We start from the raw sequence: 18,107 nt of genomic DNA on the forward strand, positions 1-18,107 counted from the left end.
CTTCATTCATTCATCACTCAATGGACATTTGGGTTCTTTCCATAGTTTGGCTATTGTTAATATGTTATCTAACTTGTAATACCTTACAGGCAAATATTTAAACCAAGAAAAAATATGGTGAGATGTTAGTTTTGATGGTAAGATGAGGATTAACAAGAAATGCTTTAAGTTATACTCATGTTTATGTTTCTGTTACTTTACTCCTTTCTCCTTTCTATTCACTGTCCCTAGGAGACTGGCCTGTATGGATTATGGAAACACATATTTTTTTTTCCCCTCTGCTTTCTGGGTGGGTTTTGGCAAATGATCAGAGGTAGGTGAATGAGATGAAGGTATATACTTCCCTTATTGCCTCCATGTAAGGGTGCCTTGGGATGTTTTCATTACTGTAACTGAAGGTAGCTCTTCTTTCAAGGCACCTTCCTCTACATGAGTCTCCTCTTTTTACAGTAATTCCTCCCTCTCCTGTCCCGTTGAAATTAATAAACCTAGGTTATAGAACCATCCTTTGTGGTTCTCCTCACCCTGTCAACACCTTTATGAATAGTCACTTTGTAATTAAATTCTCTCTGAATTATCTGGAGTGTTCCATCTGTTTCCTGTTGGGAACCTAACTAAAACACTATTTATGTATCATTCTTTTTAAGTTTAATGTTACCTGAATGTTAGGAAATTATTCTATGAGCAACCTGAAATAGCTTTATTTTTATGAAGACATAAATTGAAAATAAATTGGCCAGAAACTACACAATTATGTTATAGGTAGCTAAATCTATATAATAACAATTATATTATAGTGAGAACCTGACTTAGAGTCTTTTTTCCTTACTTCTGAAAGTTTACTAAAATTACAGAATAGTTGGAGTAAAGCAACCAAACAAAAACAAAGACTGCTAGAGAATAGGATTTAAATTAGTCTGTTCTAGGAAGTGATAGCTCATGTCCCTTAATGGCTCATGGAAGCTGGCAGTAGAAACAGTATCCTCAGGGAAATGGTTATATATTATGGTCCTCAAATGCTGTGGAACAACAAACAGTTGCATCATGGGTTTTAACAACCATTGACATTAGATTAGTAAAAATCCTTTCATTTTGATATGAGAGTAACCCAGTTAGACAATTAGATTGTTAACTAGGTTTTTTTTTTTTAAATTATATTTATTTTTATTTTGAGAGAGAGAGTATGTGTACATGAGTGGAGGAGGGGCAGAGAGAGAGGGAGAGAGAGAGAATCCCGAGCAGGCTCCACACTGTCAGCACAGAGCCGGTCATGGGGCTTGATCTCATGAACTATGAAATCATGACCTGAGCTGAAATCAAGAGTTGGATGCTTAACCGACTGAGCCACTCAGGCGCCCCTAGATTGTTAACTAGGTTTAACAAAAGGTGATTCGTTTGCTTACATAACTAAGGATCAATATTCAAAACATCATGGGTCTAAAGATTGCTTCTTCCTGATTTCTTCTTTTTAGTTTGTTCTGTATATTGACCACATTCTGAGGCAGGCTTTTTTTCTCTATGTGAGGAAAGGTGGCTGGCTGCTGATAGTCTTAAGCAAATATGGGTATTTATAGAATGTGATCCCATGGGAATAGAGCCCGTCTCATTTTCAGAGGTGATATATCACATCTCATGGGGGACTCTGATTGGCTTCACCTTGCTGAAGTTCCCAGTTCTCATCTGTTGTTCATGGGGGATGTCATAGTTTGAGTGACTAGCTTGGTTGGCCACAAGACTAGTCTAGTTCATGTTACCAGTTCTGTGACCAAGAAAGATCATGTACTGTGATTGATGGCCCCCTAGAATTATGAAATTGAGGAAGAGTCGGCATCTTGATGTCAACTGTTTTTTTTTTAAATTTTTTAATGTTTATTTATTTTTGAGACACAGACAGACCATGAACAAGGGAGGGTCAGAGAGAGAGGGAGACACAGAATCCGAAGCAAGCTCCAGGCTCTGAGCTGTCAGTACAGAGCCCGACGTGGGGCTCGAACCCACGAACCGTGAGATCATGACCTGAGCTGAAGTTAGAGGCTCAACCAGCTGAGCCACCCAGGTGCCCCTTGTTGTCACCTGTTTTTAAAAAAGTTATTTAATGGGTGCCTGGGTGACTCACTTGGTTGAGTGGTCAACTCTTGATTTCAGCTCAGGTCATGGTCCCAGGGTCATGGGATCAAGCCCTCCCTGTGTCAGGCTCTGCACTGAGCACGGAGCCTGCTTAGGATTCTCTCATTCTCTCCCTCTGCCCCTCTCACCTGCTCATTCTCGCTCTTTCTCTCTCTGAAATAAAAAAAAATAAAATAAAACCTAAAAAATTAAGATAAGTCACTCAAGAAATGAGGTTGAATGTTTTCACATATTTGGTAGAGAAGTTCATGTTTTTGGACACCTACTTCCAGTAATGGCAGACTTGGTAATTTCAACTAACTTTGGCTCTCAAGAAAATGAAAATATGAAATAAAATATTTAAAAATGACCTGTTAAAGCATCAAATAACTAATAAGTTAGAGAAATATTTCTGAAACAAAATCCCAGAAAAATGAGGATTCAGAGAAGCAAGAGCAGCACTTGATACTAGTTTTACTCAAAGGACATTTGCTTCTCTTAGAATCTAGAAGTGGGATTGCTGGGTCATATGATAATTCTAGCTTAAAGTTTTTGAGGAACTCCCATACTGTTTCCCATAGCAGCTGAACCATTTTACATTCTCACCAACAGTGCATGTAGGTTTCATTCCAGGCTTCTCTTTCTAATGCATTTTTATTATTCTCTAAAAAACTGTAATGTTATAAAATTGTTGAAAAGCCTCAACTTCTAATGACTTTTCCCCCTCTTTTCTCCTGTTAACCATGAATCTAACAGGAACCTCAACTCAGACTTAACTGTAGCAAAATTAAAATCGTTGTGTACACACACACTGACATGCTGCATGGATTAATAGTGGGTACAGGGATGGTTCTCTCAAAGCAAAAATAAGTTACTATTATAAGAAAGGGCAGATGATTGATGGGACGCAAAATCAACCAAATCTATACTATACTGTTTAGAGAGATTTTCTTTCTTCTTCACTGTCTTAAGAACTTACCCTTTCCAAAAATTTGAAGATGAAAATGAATAACATTTTCCATACGTAAAAGATTTAAAAAAAATTAAACTGCATTAGAGGCTACTCCTGACTATGGTGATGTAGAATGGGCTTGTGCAAAATTTGCCTTCTCATGTTCCTTTATTATTTGACAATGGAAAGAATACAAGATGACCCTTACACCAAATTCTACTTAATAGAGAATGATGCCATAGTAACAGCACAATATAGAGTATCAAGACTTAAAAGTTTTTACTAGACCAGTATAACTCCGAAGGGTGTTAAAAATCGATCTCTTTCATCTCTTTCAAGAAAATACTGAAAGGAGTTCAACTTTCATATACTTAAGGTAAGGAGAGAGTAGAGCAAATTATAGTCCCAAAGCTTCTGTTCTCCTCCTCTGTAATAACCATTGAAAAAGGGAACAGCTGGAATTTTTAAGGGACATCTTTTTTCCCAGTGTTGAATTTTGTAAAATGAAGCAATTAAGTGAGTTGGTTAATTCTAACTCCTTAAAAATTTGTGATTAGTTATCCATTTTCTAATATGCAAAATATCTAATACTTTGTCTATCTATACACAGAAGTAAAGAGCTACAAATCCTGTTCTTCACCTAAGAAAAGGGCTATTTGTCAACAACAAACTTGACTTTTTTCTTTGGAGGAGTTTTCAAATATCAGCAACTTTTGTGGTAGGTACCCCATGATCCTAAACCTGTTGATGGTTTAAAATTCTTAAGAACAGGTTTAGGAATTTTGGTCTTACTAGTTATTTCAAAATTGATACAAAAGATAAGTAAATTATGATAAAATTGTATTACTCAAAGTGTCTGAAAGCAGTATTGAGAGTTCCTCTGAAATTTTAAATAAGTGAGGTGGCTTAATGTTTCAGCTAAATGAAGGATTATCACACTTGCGGGCTTATTTCCAGCACATTTCTAGAGGACAAGCTGTAGAACAGAAAAGAATGTGGTGGATAACTCAGAAGTGAAACCGAAGATGTAAAGATGGAATGGTGTTGAAACTTCTATTTTTACTCCACATGAAAACTGCACATCTGTGAGCCGGTTTTCTAGAGATTAATAGACTAGAGCTGTTAACCTTGAGCTGTCCAAGGAGGGACAGGATGGGGTTATTACTCAGTGAATGGAAGAAAACAAAGTCATAAGTACTAATTCAAAATGAGGTGAAAAGTTCAACATTTTCTCTGGAGGAGTTTTCATCGGAATATCTGAGAAAATCTGAAAAAAAGTCTTTCCCTAAACTTTTGAGGGACAGTGGTGAGAATATTTGGGGTGGAGAAGGAGGAAAAATGGGCCCGGCTGTCCTGCACACACAAGATTTAGCTAACTACAGTGACTTGTTTTTTATGAGACTTCCTTTGAATGGATTAGTACATGAAGGATCAGTGAACATTCTTTCATAATTTGCCTTTGCCTCTTTTAGAAAAAAAGTGGAAGGCTGATTGGGAGTTTTGATATAGCATTTTTTTTTAATAAAAAATTGTGAGAATGTCATAACTTTCCATAACTTTGTATGTTTCTTGGCTTAATAGATCTCTCATTTTATTTCTGAGATTCAAAGAAGATAAAAATGACCAACATAAAAATAGATTGCTATTTTTTTCATTTAGAAATTATTTATTCACAGAAAGAGAAAACAGTTAAAAAAATCTCTAATGAAGAATTCAGATGATGTTTTTCAAGAAAAGGTTATATATTATTGTGTTACCCACATACAGTGATTTCCTCACAGGATGAGCACAGTATTTAACACAAACAATTGCACTGCTTTTCCTCAACCCATAAATTTATATTGTGGACCACATGAGGTACTGAGCACTGTGTGGAAGGTCATTTTATGAGCCCCATCTTGTGCTGTCAGTTGAGTTTTACTTCATTCCCTAAAATTTCAGAATGTGGGTGAAGAGTCATCAAGTCTTTTAAATTCACTGAGGAGTAAGTGGGAATTGATAAATTATTTATACAACTCAAATGAAGTCTTGCAGCTTTCTACTAACAAAGTGTTCAGCATGGGTAGAGCCTAAAAAATTCTAGTAAATTCATTTTACCACAGTAATCTCTTCTGAAAGCCAGACTTATGCTAAAAAACTATAGAATTGTGTGGAACTTTACTCCACCTTCATCACTGAACCCAGCACTTCTCTGAAACTGAGGAGGGTGCTTCATACCAGAAGGAAGCTCATTTTTGGTCCTAAGAACCTGGATTTGAATAAACAAATCAAAATTACTTATAATCAATCTCTGCTCAGTCTAACATTACACGTGATAGCTTTAGCTCCCCCGCCCCCATTTCTGATGCGATTGTGTAGTTTAGCAAATATTACGTAAAAAGCAAAACTTTTTAAAACCATGTATTTTTTGCTTTTTCTGTCTTTCTTGGTAGTTATGGCTTCCTATGGTTAAAAGGCAATTAGGGATTAAAGAAGGTGATTGAATTAATGTAGGCAGGTTTTATTCTCCACCTTGCTTTAGCACAGATCAAAGAAGATGAATGTCCAGCCATTAGCGAATAATTAAAAACCAGGGTCCCACACAGGAATTGTTGTCCTTGTTTCTCCATGTATATCATCAAGAACTCTTCACTTTTTTGTCCCTCTTGTCCTTGCCCGCATTTTAACTTCACCTATTCTCAAATGCTAAGTGTACAGAGTTTTCCATGTAGTCCTCCATATTGATTTGTGAACCCCTTTTGGTGGACAGTTCTGCTTCCTCCTGAGGGAGGGTTGGGAGGAGGAACTGAGGAAATGGTCCCAAACAACTCATTTTTTGGTCTTCACTAGATGACTGGCAGTGGTCAGTTATTGTGTGGTTACTTTTTCTCCTTGAACCAATTAGAGTTCTATTGGAGGTTATTTGTGATTTGGAGTCTTATCTTTCCATCCTTCCTGAAACTTTAACCAGCTTTTAATACAAAAACAAACAAATTTGTAGTGTAAAAACTTAGAGAGAGCTAATTATACTTTCTTAACTAATATTCTAATGCATGCTATCTATAACCCTAATGTGCAGAGATTTTTGTTTTCAAGAGTTAGAGTCATCAAAATTGATTGGAATCTATTCTATTAATGGTTAAGGACAATCTTATCGAACTTTTGGGAAGTATTGAACTTTGATTTTGACTAGCCCTTTTTCTTCTCTTAGTACTCCTTCTATTTAGTCAGGACAGTCTTCAGTCTTCTCAAAGGCCATGCCCAGCTCCTATCCTTCCACTGGTATTTTTCTTCAACAGTATTTCTGAAAGTTCTTCACATCTTTCCAGACTTTCTTTTCCTTTCATCATCAAAGTTTTCTTTACCTCTGTCGTAATATCTTACAGTCTTGTTACTGCTTAATCTATTCACAAATTTAAAGGAAATACTAGACTGGTAAAAAGAAATAGTTTATATTTTGATGCAAAGGAGTTAATATTTTGTGATTTTCAGGCCTCCGTCAAAGCCTGTGAGAAAAATTTTTTGCATAAGATTTCCCCTATTAATAGAATTAATTAGATCATATCTATCTTCAAATGAGCAGTAGAGGGGGAAAGATGCCCTGAAAATAGCCCAAATAGTACCTGAATGGCTTTACCTTCCTTAGTCTCCATGTATGTTACAGGTAACCCTCTTTCTCACTGCCACTTTTCCTCTCTCATCACCATGGATGCTTCAAAACCTGCATAACATGATTAGGACACATTGCTATTTTATTTTGAACCTGTTTATGCTATGTCAACCACAATGGCCAAATCCTCTTTAGGGCTAGAATGTAGTTTTTCATGTACACGATTTTCTATTATAATTAGACCAGATCAGTATGACATAGATTAATGGATAGTTTTAATAAAACAGTTTTAGTTCTTCACTCCCAGGCACCCCTCTTTACTTGCAATTTTAGCTGGAAGTTTTCTATTTAAGACTATGAATAGGTCAGGAACTTAATCTGTTTAATTTTTCCATATACCATTCCTCATTATGGCTAAGTATAAGAGGGCATTTAAAACATGCTACTTGAGGAAAAGACTAAGAAACAATTATTTCTGTGCCTGATTTTGTATTTTATATTTTAAAAGACTACGATTTAAGTGTTGCAAACATTAGGAACTTGAAAATTGCTTTATTATCGTTTTTGACCTTATCACAAGATGCAGGTTCATATTAGAGCAATGATTAAGTGATTTTCACCTTTGTGAACACAGACATAAGTAAAACAGTTTTATTAACATAAAATTCATGTTGTATTAATTTGCTAAATAGACATTCATAATACACAAAGGCTGACTAGTTCTTGATGTCAAAGGAATTGTAATTACAATGCTACACACACACACACACACACACACACACACACACACAGAAGAAACTGGACAGTGTTATGCACATGTTTATGATTTAAAATTTTTATTTTTCCATAATGCAGTGAATGAAAGTCAGTCATAATTTACTGAAGTCTGTTGCCTGGGGGCTTAGAACATTCTCACTATTTAGTAAGCAGAAAAACCAAACTAAAATTATGACTTATGAATAATGAAACAGACAAATCCACTCCCTCTGGTGAAATGGAAATAAATACTGCACACCTTCCCAAATATTTGTTTATTTGTCTATTTTACTCACTTTTGCCCATAGGATTCAGTTTTCTTCCCCCTTCTCTTTTTAAATGGAAATGACTACAAAATGGTTCCAATTGAGAAATAAATTTTCAGAAATACTAAGGTTTTTACTCTATTAGTAAACATCATTGGCTGTTTGCAATTATATATATATTTTTAATAAAAAGTGAATATTGTATAGCAAGGCCTAGTGATGGCGGGCAGACATCTGAAATGGAGGAATATTCCCAAATTAAAGCTTCTTTTCCTCTCAGAAAGTGACCTAGAACTAGGATATCTGGACTCATCCGCCTCAGGGAGGGTCAGGAGATACAAGTTGTCTCTGAAGTTTGTCTTTATGTTTTATGAACAAGTCCCAACCTGGAGGCTATGTCTGATTTATGGGGTTGGCTTTGTTCCACCTGTCACAGTGGTGTCCTGGGGAAGGCAAGGCAGCAGCTAAGCTATCAGTTACCAAAAGCCTCACTGGTTGGAATCACTTTACCTAATGGTGTTTTCCAAGCTGTGTTCATTATTATAAAGACAATGGTGGTCACAATGTCTGAAAAGGCAGACTTTCAGATACTTTATTTTTCAGTTTGTACCTCTCCTGGATGGGATAGTTAGTATATTTGATAGTGTTTAAGTTCTGGTTGTTTTGAAATACTGTGATTTTGATGGTATGGATGTATTAGGAATACACTTCCTTTTGTATAGTCTTCTTAATTTTTGAATATTTGAAAATAAGAGATGGGTTCAGAAGTTAAATTTTTCTTTAAGGTTAATTTTTTTCTACTTGCTAAATTGGTAGCTATTCTAGAAGGGCTTTAAGACAGAGCACTGAGTTATTTTCTTACCTTGGTGAAGGTGGGATCTGGGGTCTTCCAGAGGGTCAGCTAAAAGGGTAATAATGCTGCATGTAGTATCATTGGAGAGGGGAGAAAATAAGGTTTTTAGCTATTTCTGGGCTTAATAGTATAGTATCATTATTTTACTTAGAAGAATTTCCAGATCTTAGCCATAATTAAATATAATAGTACTGATGGCTATGTACTAAATATGTTAAATGCATTATTTCATTTAATACCTAAGCAGTAGTTATTATTGTTGCCATTTTCATAAGTGGCGATTCTGCAACACAGAAAGGCTTAGTAACCTCCCCACAGGTCACATAGCTTGTAGGAAGTAGAGGAAATACTTGATCTGTGTCTTGTGACTCCTCTGCACATTCTCTTAACCACTGCAGTGATTACTGATAACACCCAAAGACAAAAGGACATGAGTTAAATCATTTTACCACTTTCCCCCCATGATTTGTCCTAGCTTCATGATACACGACTGTTTCAGAGACTGAACAAAAATAAGCGCTTCAGTTATTTCAGTTATTCTAACATGCACTGTCCAACACACATTTTCACATGTCTTAAATTGGGGTGCATATAATAATCACTGAGCTTTTATAATCACTAATTACCTGGTAGTAGTTGTGACATAGTTGTCATTGCTGTAACCAATGCATTTTGCTTTTATTTTCCTTTTAATGTATGCAATAGAGTGATACATAAAGAAAATCAGTGTCAAAGTGAGGCTAAAAGAACTCTCTCTAAATGTAAAAAAAAAAAATTAAATGATGGGAAAGCAACTTTTAGACTTTGTCGGTGCAGTGGGTTTTTTTTTTTGTTTGTTTGTTTTTTCTGTTTTTGCTTTGTTTTTGTTTTTTTTTCTTTTTGTGACATAAAATACTGTTTAACAGTATCTTAGATTCAATGAAGTATAGGATGTGTTATATCTAGACAATGGCCACCCAACCTATTAGTACTAAGAAAAAAAAAGCACCAGTGCCAAATTTCTCACTGTACCTGCTAAATTGTAAATTTCTTGTCAATTGGGTTATCTTTATACCTCCATTTCATCCAGTATAGTGTCATGCAAGTGATAGATACTGAATAAATCTATGTTGAATTGAATGTGTAATGAGACTGATTTTCTTGTTTTCCCTGTAAGGGAAATTTGAAACAAGAGTTCCAGAAATATTTTAAGCAGTGTCAGCATCACTGTAATTATTGTAGGACCTCCTATGATGATGACCTCCTTGAAATATCATGCTCATTTTAATGTATTCATCATAAAGAGTGGTGGCCTTCTAGAAAGGGCACAATTTATGAAGTCAGGAGATTTTAATTTTAACCCTGCCACAACCTTCCTATCACATCTTAGGTAAATCACTTAACCATGTCCTTAGTCATATATAAGAATAATAATTAAGAGTTCTCCCAGCTATTGTACATGGTCAAACACATTGTGACTATAAGTGAAATTATAAATGCAAATCATTTTAAAAGCTTTAGAAAATGCTCACAAACATAAATGCATAATTGTAAAAAAAGTTGTCTCAATTTAGGGAGCTTGAAGTTTCCAACAGAGCCAATGAGAACCAGAAGCCCCTGCTTATTATGAACATCATCAGGACAGAGACTGTCCTACTCATTTTTAATTGGTACTGTTTGTGGCGCAGTAGATGTTCAAGACATATTTGTTTTATGAGGGGATTACTGAATACAAAGGCAGAATGAATAATTAAAATAGACTTAGGGGAATATGTATAGATTTTGTTCTCATAAGACTGCATAATCCTTTGACAGGAAATGTGGAGCAAGGTTTAGAGGTCAACATTTTTAGGATTATATGCTACTTAAAAAAAAAAAATCTTTGTCCTTGATCTGATATATTTGAAATTTCTCAACAGAAACTATAACGTTTTGTATTACAAAATCTTTTTCTGGAAACTGTACAGATTTCTAAACCAAGACCCAGTATATAACCAACAAGTTTTGGAAACTGAATTCTTATCGATATTAATTTTTATAAATACCAATAACTGTGGATAGAATTTTCATGTTTAAAAAATTTATCATGGCAGATTTGCTCATCAACACAGAAAAATATGCTTTTCTGCTGCCACATTACTTGCCATATTACTTTTCTACTGTCCATATTACTTGGACCCTTGAAACATGTGTTTTATTTTATTTTGTTTTGTTTTATTTTATTGTATTGTATTGTATTGTATTTTATTTTATTTTTTAAATGTTTATTTATCTTTGAAAGAGAGAGAGAGAGAGCATGAGCAGGGGAGAGGCAGAGAGAAAGGGAGACACAGAACTGGAGGCAGGCTCCACTCTCTGAACTATCAGTACAGAGCCCAAGGTGGGGTCAAAGTTGTGAACCAGGAGATCATGAGCTGAGCCAAAGTCGGATGATTAACTAAGCCACCCAGGCACCCCTGAAACACGTGTTTTAAAATATGCAGATAAACCTGTCTCTCTTAAGGATGTGAGCGCAGTTAACAAAAGTAAAGTGTATCTTCTTTCTTCCTTTTTCTTTCTTTCTTTCTCTTTCTTTCTTTCTTTCTCTTTCTTTCTTTCTTTCTTTCTTTCTTTCTCTAAAGAACAGATTTAGGAATATGATATGCTGCCGCTTGGTGGCACTCTTTACTCACTTAATGTTGCTTTGATGATGAGAAAAATGTGTTTATAATAAAGGAAAGTGACATCCAGGGAGAATTTCAATAGTCTAATTTTAGACATAGCATTCAGGTGTTTTGGAATTCTAATAGCTTGGATCAGTTAGTTTCCGGAGCTTGCCAGTGTACTGTTAGGTCTAAGGAATGCCACTCGGGTTATGAAATGCATCAGGTTTGCATATAATGATGATTTTACTCTGCAAAATTTGGCACAGTTGATTTACCTCTTTGATTTTCTTTTGTCTCTATTCTGGGGGACATGGTTTTAAAAGCCTGACCAGTATATGGATAGTAAATACATATAATGAACGCTTTTTAAAAAGAATATTCTTCTTTTAAGAAGAAATAATTTGGTTCAGTAAAAATTCAACAAAGTAATGTATGACAGCCTTTTGGTTACTGGATAGTTGAACCTTATTTACAAATAAGATTTAGGAAAAAGTAAGCAACAGCTGTCATGAGCCAGTTTACTCATTAAAGAGCATTTTTTAGGTATGCAAATTGAGGTAAATGTACACACATAATACCAAGTGGAATGGGGTTGTTGTTAGTTAAGTCATTCAGAAGGCAAACTGTTAATAATGGCATGCTGGCCAACTGTCACTCTTTCACATGATCAGCCACTATTCCAAAGGTTTAATTTGACATCAATCATTTTCATAGAACATTAAAAATTATATTAGAATATTGTCACTGGGATACATGGGAAGAGAAATATCTGACTCAGTTTGTGTTATTCTTGCTATGTATAAAAAAATACTCAATACTAACCGTTTTTCAGCATTTGGGTTAGGGGGTGGAAAACATTAAAGATCCATGCCTATCTTCATTACAATCACAGTGTCTGGGCAACAGTCCCAGCCTCCAGCATAAAGAATCTCCCAGAGCATAGCACATTAGTGAGTACAGTTCAGCTTTATCAGCTGTGGCATCAATCACATTCAGAATAGTTATATCAGGTCCCCACCCAAGCCACTCAATTATGAAAATCTCTCCAATGAAGAACTAGCATGTCATTGCATTCACAATCCACTTAGACAAGCTCATTGACACTAAGATACCATGTCTCCCATGTTAATAAATGAAGATCATTGAGAAACACCTACATGTTTTTAGGACGTTGTTTCTCCAAATACACTGCCCCTCCTTATCCGTGGAAGATGTGTTCTAGGACCTTCAGTGGATGGCTGAAACCGCAGATAGTATCGAACCCTATATATTCTGTTTTTTTCTATACATATATACCTATGACAAAGTTTAACTTACCAATTAGTCACAGTAAGAGATTACTAACAATAGCTCATAATAAAATAGAACAAATAACAATATACTATATAGTAAGAATTATGTGAATGTGATCTTTCTCTCTCAAAATACCTTATTGTACTCTACCCATGTTTCTTGTGATGATGTAAGATGATAAAATGCCTAGTAATGAGATAAAGTGACTTAAACGATGTAGGCATGCTGACATAGAATTAGGCTACTATTGATCTTCTGTCCATACATCAAAGAGAGGATCATCTGCTTTGAGACCATAGTTGGCCACGGGTAACTGAAACTATAGAAAGTGAAATTATGCATAAGGAGGGACAACTGTATAGCCTGGGAATGAATGTGCTTCCAAATACCCAGATGATGGCTAAAATGCACATTTCCAGGCCCTGCTAAAGGGATGGGGGTTAGTGTGGGCGGGCAATCACTATTTTCTTTTCTTTTCTTTTCTTTTCTTTTCTTTTCTTTTCTTTTCCTTTCCTTTCCTTTCCTTTCCTTTCCTTTCCTTTCCTTTCCTTCATTTTATTTTTTAAAGAGAGAGACAGAGAGAGCAGGGGAGGGGTGGCAGAGAGAGGTGGGGGGAGAGAGAGAATCCTAAGCAGGCTCCATGCTGTCAGAGCAGAGCCTTGATGGGGGGCCCAGTCTCACGAAATGCGAGATCATGATCTGAGCTGAAATCAAGAGTCAGGTGTTTAACTGACTGAGTCACCCAGGTGGCCAGTCGCTATTTTAAACAAGTTGTCTGAGTGATCCTTATGCTTATTAAAGTTTGAGAATTACTGCTTGGTGAGGGGCAAGTCTCGTGACTATTTAAACATTGAACATAATTTCTGTTCTCTACTGTATGTGTGTGTTTGCCACTGTTCATCTTAACAGTGAGACAGTTTTTATTTTAAATCTCTGTCTAGGGTTCTTAGGAAGCAGGGGTTGGAATTTAGAAATTTAGGATGTATCAAATATCAGAGAACCAGACAAGTTTAGAACTTAAACTACAGAGGAGTATTCGGCTTGAATTCTTTGTTTATCCAGAAATCTACTGTTTTCACAAATATTACTTGTCCCCTATATACATATCCTAGGATAGTACTTAGGGTTGGTACTTTTTCAGGGAAACTGACATTTGTCAATCATCTGCTCTGCAACAGATTTTTTTTTTTTAAGTAGCAAAAATGAGTTATTCAGGAATAACAGACAATTATAATTTGGGGCAAGCAAGCTATAGCAGAAACCATAGACAAGTTTCTACAACAGATCTTTATATTTGTTAAATACCTATTAATCCAAAGTTGTGCTCTTTGATCTATTTACTTATTACACAAAATGATGTGAATATCTCATCATACAAACCTGGTAAGAATAATGATGGGGGTGATTTGTTCACTGTTAATCAGATTCTCTTAGGAATGTTTGAATTATTATTCTTAAGATGCACTTTGAAGACTGTTGAGAATCTTTGCTTCATCTTTAAGCGTGTCTCTATTTTGAAAATTTTGTGTCATATGGTGTGTTTTTAGGAACTTTCACAGGCTCTGTTCTTATCTTTCATTCTGTGAGCTCACAACAATAAAACATGGCCTTGAGCCAAAAAGTTCAATCAAGTACTTGACCTTTATGATTTCCACCATAATATTTCTTTAGCTAGTGTAGAAAGTATATGTAGCTGAATTGGCATACTTTGTATGCTAAGTATACTAACATAGTCAAAAGGGATACATAATTGTGAATAACAAAATCCAATTTTGTCATATGTTTTAATCCTATATTTCTAGGAGGATATTCTATTGCACTGTGCAACTTAACAAGAATAATTATCACTTCAACTTCTTAATCACTATGAAGGTCCATGATAATGCTCCTCGTTCTCCAGAAAGGCAGCCAGGAAATCACACAAATCAGACTTAAAAAGCTCCTTTTTTGATTCCTACAAGAAATGAATTCCATGACGACCATTGTGTGGTGTGAGTGGATGAGAGAGCATTTCTAGGTTCATCAGCATTCTATTCTGTACCCACAACTTATTGATATGAAAACCATGCTTCTAATAATTGAGACTGCTTCTATCATTTTTCTTTAAGGCTTGCATACTGATGGTAGTTGGAAAATAGCTTCCGTTATTTCAACTCTTGCTTGCTAATGAGTGTCTAAAAGTGGTTTGAGAGTAATGTGAAAAAGATCTCTCAAAAATATAGCCACTTTGGAGGCAATATAGTAAATATCATCTATTAATTGTTGAATATTAGAACTGAGATGGGCTATAGAGGTTGTGTGGCTCAAACCCCTTATTTTATAGAAAAGGAATCAAGTTTAAAGAAACCAATTTTATTTTCACTGTAAAATCAAATTTACAGCTTTGCATAATAAAATGCTAATATGAGCTGCAGAAGAATGAATAAAACTTGATCATTCAGGCTTACACTTCATGGTTGAAAAGTCTCAAGCTGCTTTTCGTTTTGTTTTATTGTCTTTTGACTTCTTTCCATAATCATTTATACTTAATACACATTTCTCTAAATGAGATATCAATAAAAACCCTAGTTTTCTCCAGTTGTTTCTATATTAGAACATATTTTTTTTTCTGGACAATATACATTTACTCTTACAATCATAAAGGGAATTGCTTAGTAATATTTGCCATAATTCACGATAATACTTCTAGCAGATTTTCGTTTGGTATATTCTGCTCTTCCTTGCCTTGGACTGGGAGAATTTGACTCTGAAGACCCGATTGCTTATGAAGTTTATCTGTTGATGGTGCTTGGGCTGTGCTTTTGGTGCTTCTGACAGTCCCTGAAAGAAAGGGGTTGGGAGAGGTGAAGGCAGAAGAGCGGACTCAGTACAGAACTCTTCTTGATGCCTTGGTGTGACTGCAACGGACTCAGCCTTGCACAGGGCTGAGCGGGGGAGATTACAAAGAATAAGGACAGACACGATGTGTGGTGGGAAGATCACAAGCTGGGATTCTTTTATTTTAGCCTATGGCGTGTGACATACAGCATACATGCTGTGATTCTCGCATCCCTCCTTCGCCTTCCCACATCCAGTCACTCACACACTTTTGCCATTTTCTTCTTCACTGGGTCTTAGGCATTTGTCTCTCTTCGATAAAATGTTTCACTCTGAAAGACTGTTAGAGATCATCCTGCTCAATCACAGATCCATTAAAAGAATCATTGCTATAGCATTATTGATAGATGATTTTCTAATGTGTACTTGAATATTTCTGGTACCAAAAACTCACTACTTTTACAGGAATTTTATTTTATTATTAGACAACTCTAATTGTTAAGAGTTCACTTATATTATTTCACTGATATCATCGTAGTAAAATAATTTCCTTTGCAATTTAACCTTTGGTCTACATTGTGGACATAAATTATTCAAAATAAGTAGTTTTATATAGTAATCTTACCCCTCCCCTCCACATAGATACACACATTTCCCTTCTTCATGCCAAATATCCCCAAATTCTTCATGTTGACATACTGTTTTTCAGATCATTTGTCAACCTCTTGTGCCTTTATCAAAATATATCAGACTCTCCCTAAGTGGGAGCTCCTGGGTGGCTCAGTCCATTAAGCATCTGACTCTTGGTTTCAGCTCAGGTCACAATCTCATGGTTTGTGGGTTCAAGCCCCACATTGGGCTCTGCACTGACAGTGTGGAGCCTGCTTGGAATTCTCTCTCCCTCCCTCTCTCTGCCCTTCCCCTATTCGCTCTGAATGAATGAATGAATGAATGAATAAATAAATAAATAAAAGAAACTTAATATGGGTGAGTTGAGCACAGTAATTTTCCCTTCTCTGGAGGCTATATTTCAACCAAAGTTTAAGTTTGAGATTGCACTAGTTTTAAGTAGCAGTGGTGCACTTGTTTTGGTCTTAGAGTCAACCACTCATCTTTCGTTCAAATAACTCTTGAGTCGACAGTTCCCCATTGTGTACTTTTGCAATTAATTTATTGAATGCTACACTCATAATTGTTTGATTTCACTGTTTTCTTTTTTTACTTTTTGAAAGAAAAATAAACTTAATTCTGTCAGTCATTATAGTCATTTGTCCCAGTTCTAGGCCATATGAAAATCTGAAAAGCGTATTGCATCCAGGTGGAGCAGGGAAGCTTGAAGGTCAGCGCCTGTGGCACAACTACCAAAAACTCACTCTGTAGGTTGATCAGCCATGGATCCACATAGCTGTATTTGCATCAGATCCATATCTAATGTTACCAAGACTTGTCAAATCTCTTGTCTATGTCAAGGTGCTCTGCTTCTTTTGCTGTTCTCATCATTTACAGCTGTTCTCCATCTCTTGTCCCTCATTTTATTCATAGTTGGCTATAACATATTCATGTAGAGTCTTGCTAGGCATAGACACTTTCTCATTCCTGTTCTCTAGAGATGCTGGAATTATTTTCTTAAATACTATTCTTTAGCAAGTCATTGAACTAGGGTCTCAATATGATATTCATGGAACTTGGGCATTTTTGTTTTTGTGGGCTCCTTCCTCCATACACACAAACATATTTAAAGTTGTATTTTATAATTGTTTTTGGCATAAAGTTAGTTTTTTGATGTAGAAGTTAGTTTCTTCTTTGCATTTTAAATGAAAATATTGTACACTTCAGCATGGGGCTAACTGTACCTAATAGATAACCTGGTCCTTCATTGAAGTCTAACATTAAGCTTCTGCTCCCAAACCTACCATGATAGTTCCTCCATTACTTTTCCTTCCTTAGTCCATCTATCTAATGTTTTCCCTGACTGTGCTGAAATCGGGGCTCTGTATTCTGGATGGCCTACATACTGACTTTTCTGATCACTAATTCTACATCTTTCACATTATACAACAGCTATATGTATTTGGTAGTGGCTCAAGATACTTACAAATTGTTTCTTTTTGTTAAATAGGATAAAAACTTCACTTTAATATTTAGTTTATAATTAACTATTACTAGTTTAGAAGTGACAATCATCATTAGCAGTTACTAGAGGTTGCACTGTGACACTCTTTTCAATTGATAAGTGCCTGAAGACATTTTCTACATTAAAAAAATTTTCAATTCTTTTTTTTCCTGATTCATACATGTACACTAAGTTCAATGGAGATTTTTTAAAAATACTGGATGTTATATAGAAGAAAATATAGGTCACCAAGAATTCCATCACAAAGAAAAAAATGTAACTATTTTTCCCTGTTTATTTCCAGACAATTTATACATAAACTATGTATACTTTTAATAAAATTAAAATCATACTGTTATCATACCATACCCTAATTTTTTCACTTAGCAATATACTGAAAACATAAGTCCATGTAATTAATTATTCTACTAGGCTGTGATTTTAATTACTAAATTATGTTTCTTTTCTGAGTATACCATAGTTTATTTAACGTATCTATTTTGGGGACATTTAGGTTGTTTCTAATTTTTATGAGATTATAGTTGGGTCTATTGTGTGTATATTTTTATATTTTTTTATTCTTTAATTGCTGCTGGAAAATTCAGGATCCTGATACATGGTGGTAAATGGGAAGTACGGTTAATGCAGTAATTATACTCATCAAAATTTCTGGGTGTTTGTATTTCTAAAAATAGAGTTAAAAAATTAGGTTGGTTTGCTTTGAATTAAAGAAATATG

The sequence above is a fragment of the Panthera uncia genome (assembly GCF_023721935.1).
Source record: "Panthera uncia isolate 11264 chromosome C1 unlocalized genomic scaffold, Puncia_PCG_1.0 HiC_scaffold_3, whole genome shotgun sequence".
Classification (NCBI taxonomy): domain Eukaryota; kingdom Metazoa; phylum Chordata; class Mammalia; order Carnivora; family Felidae; genus Panthera; species Panthera uncia.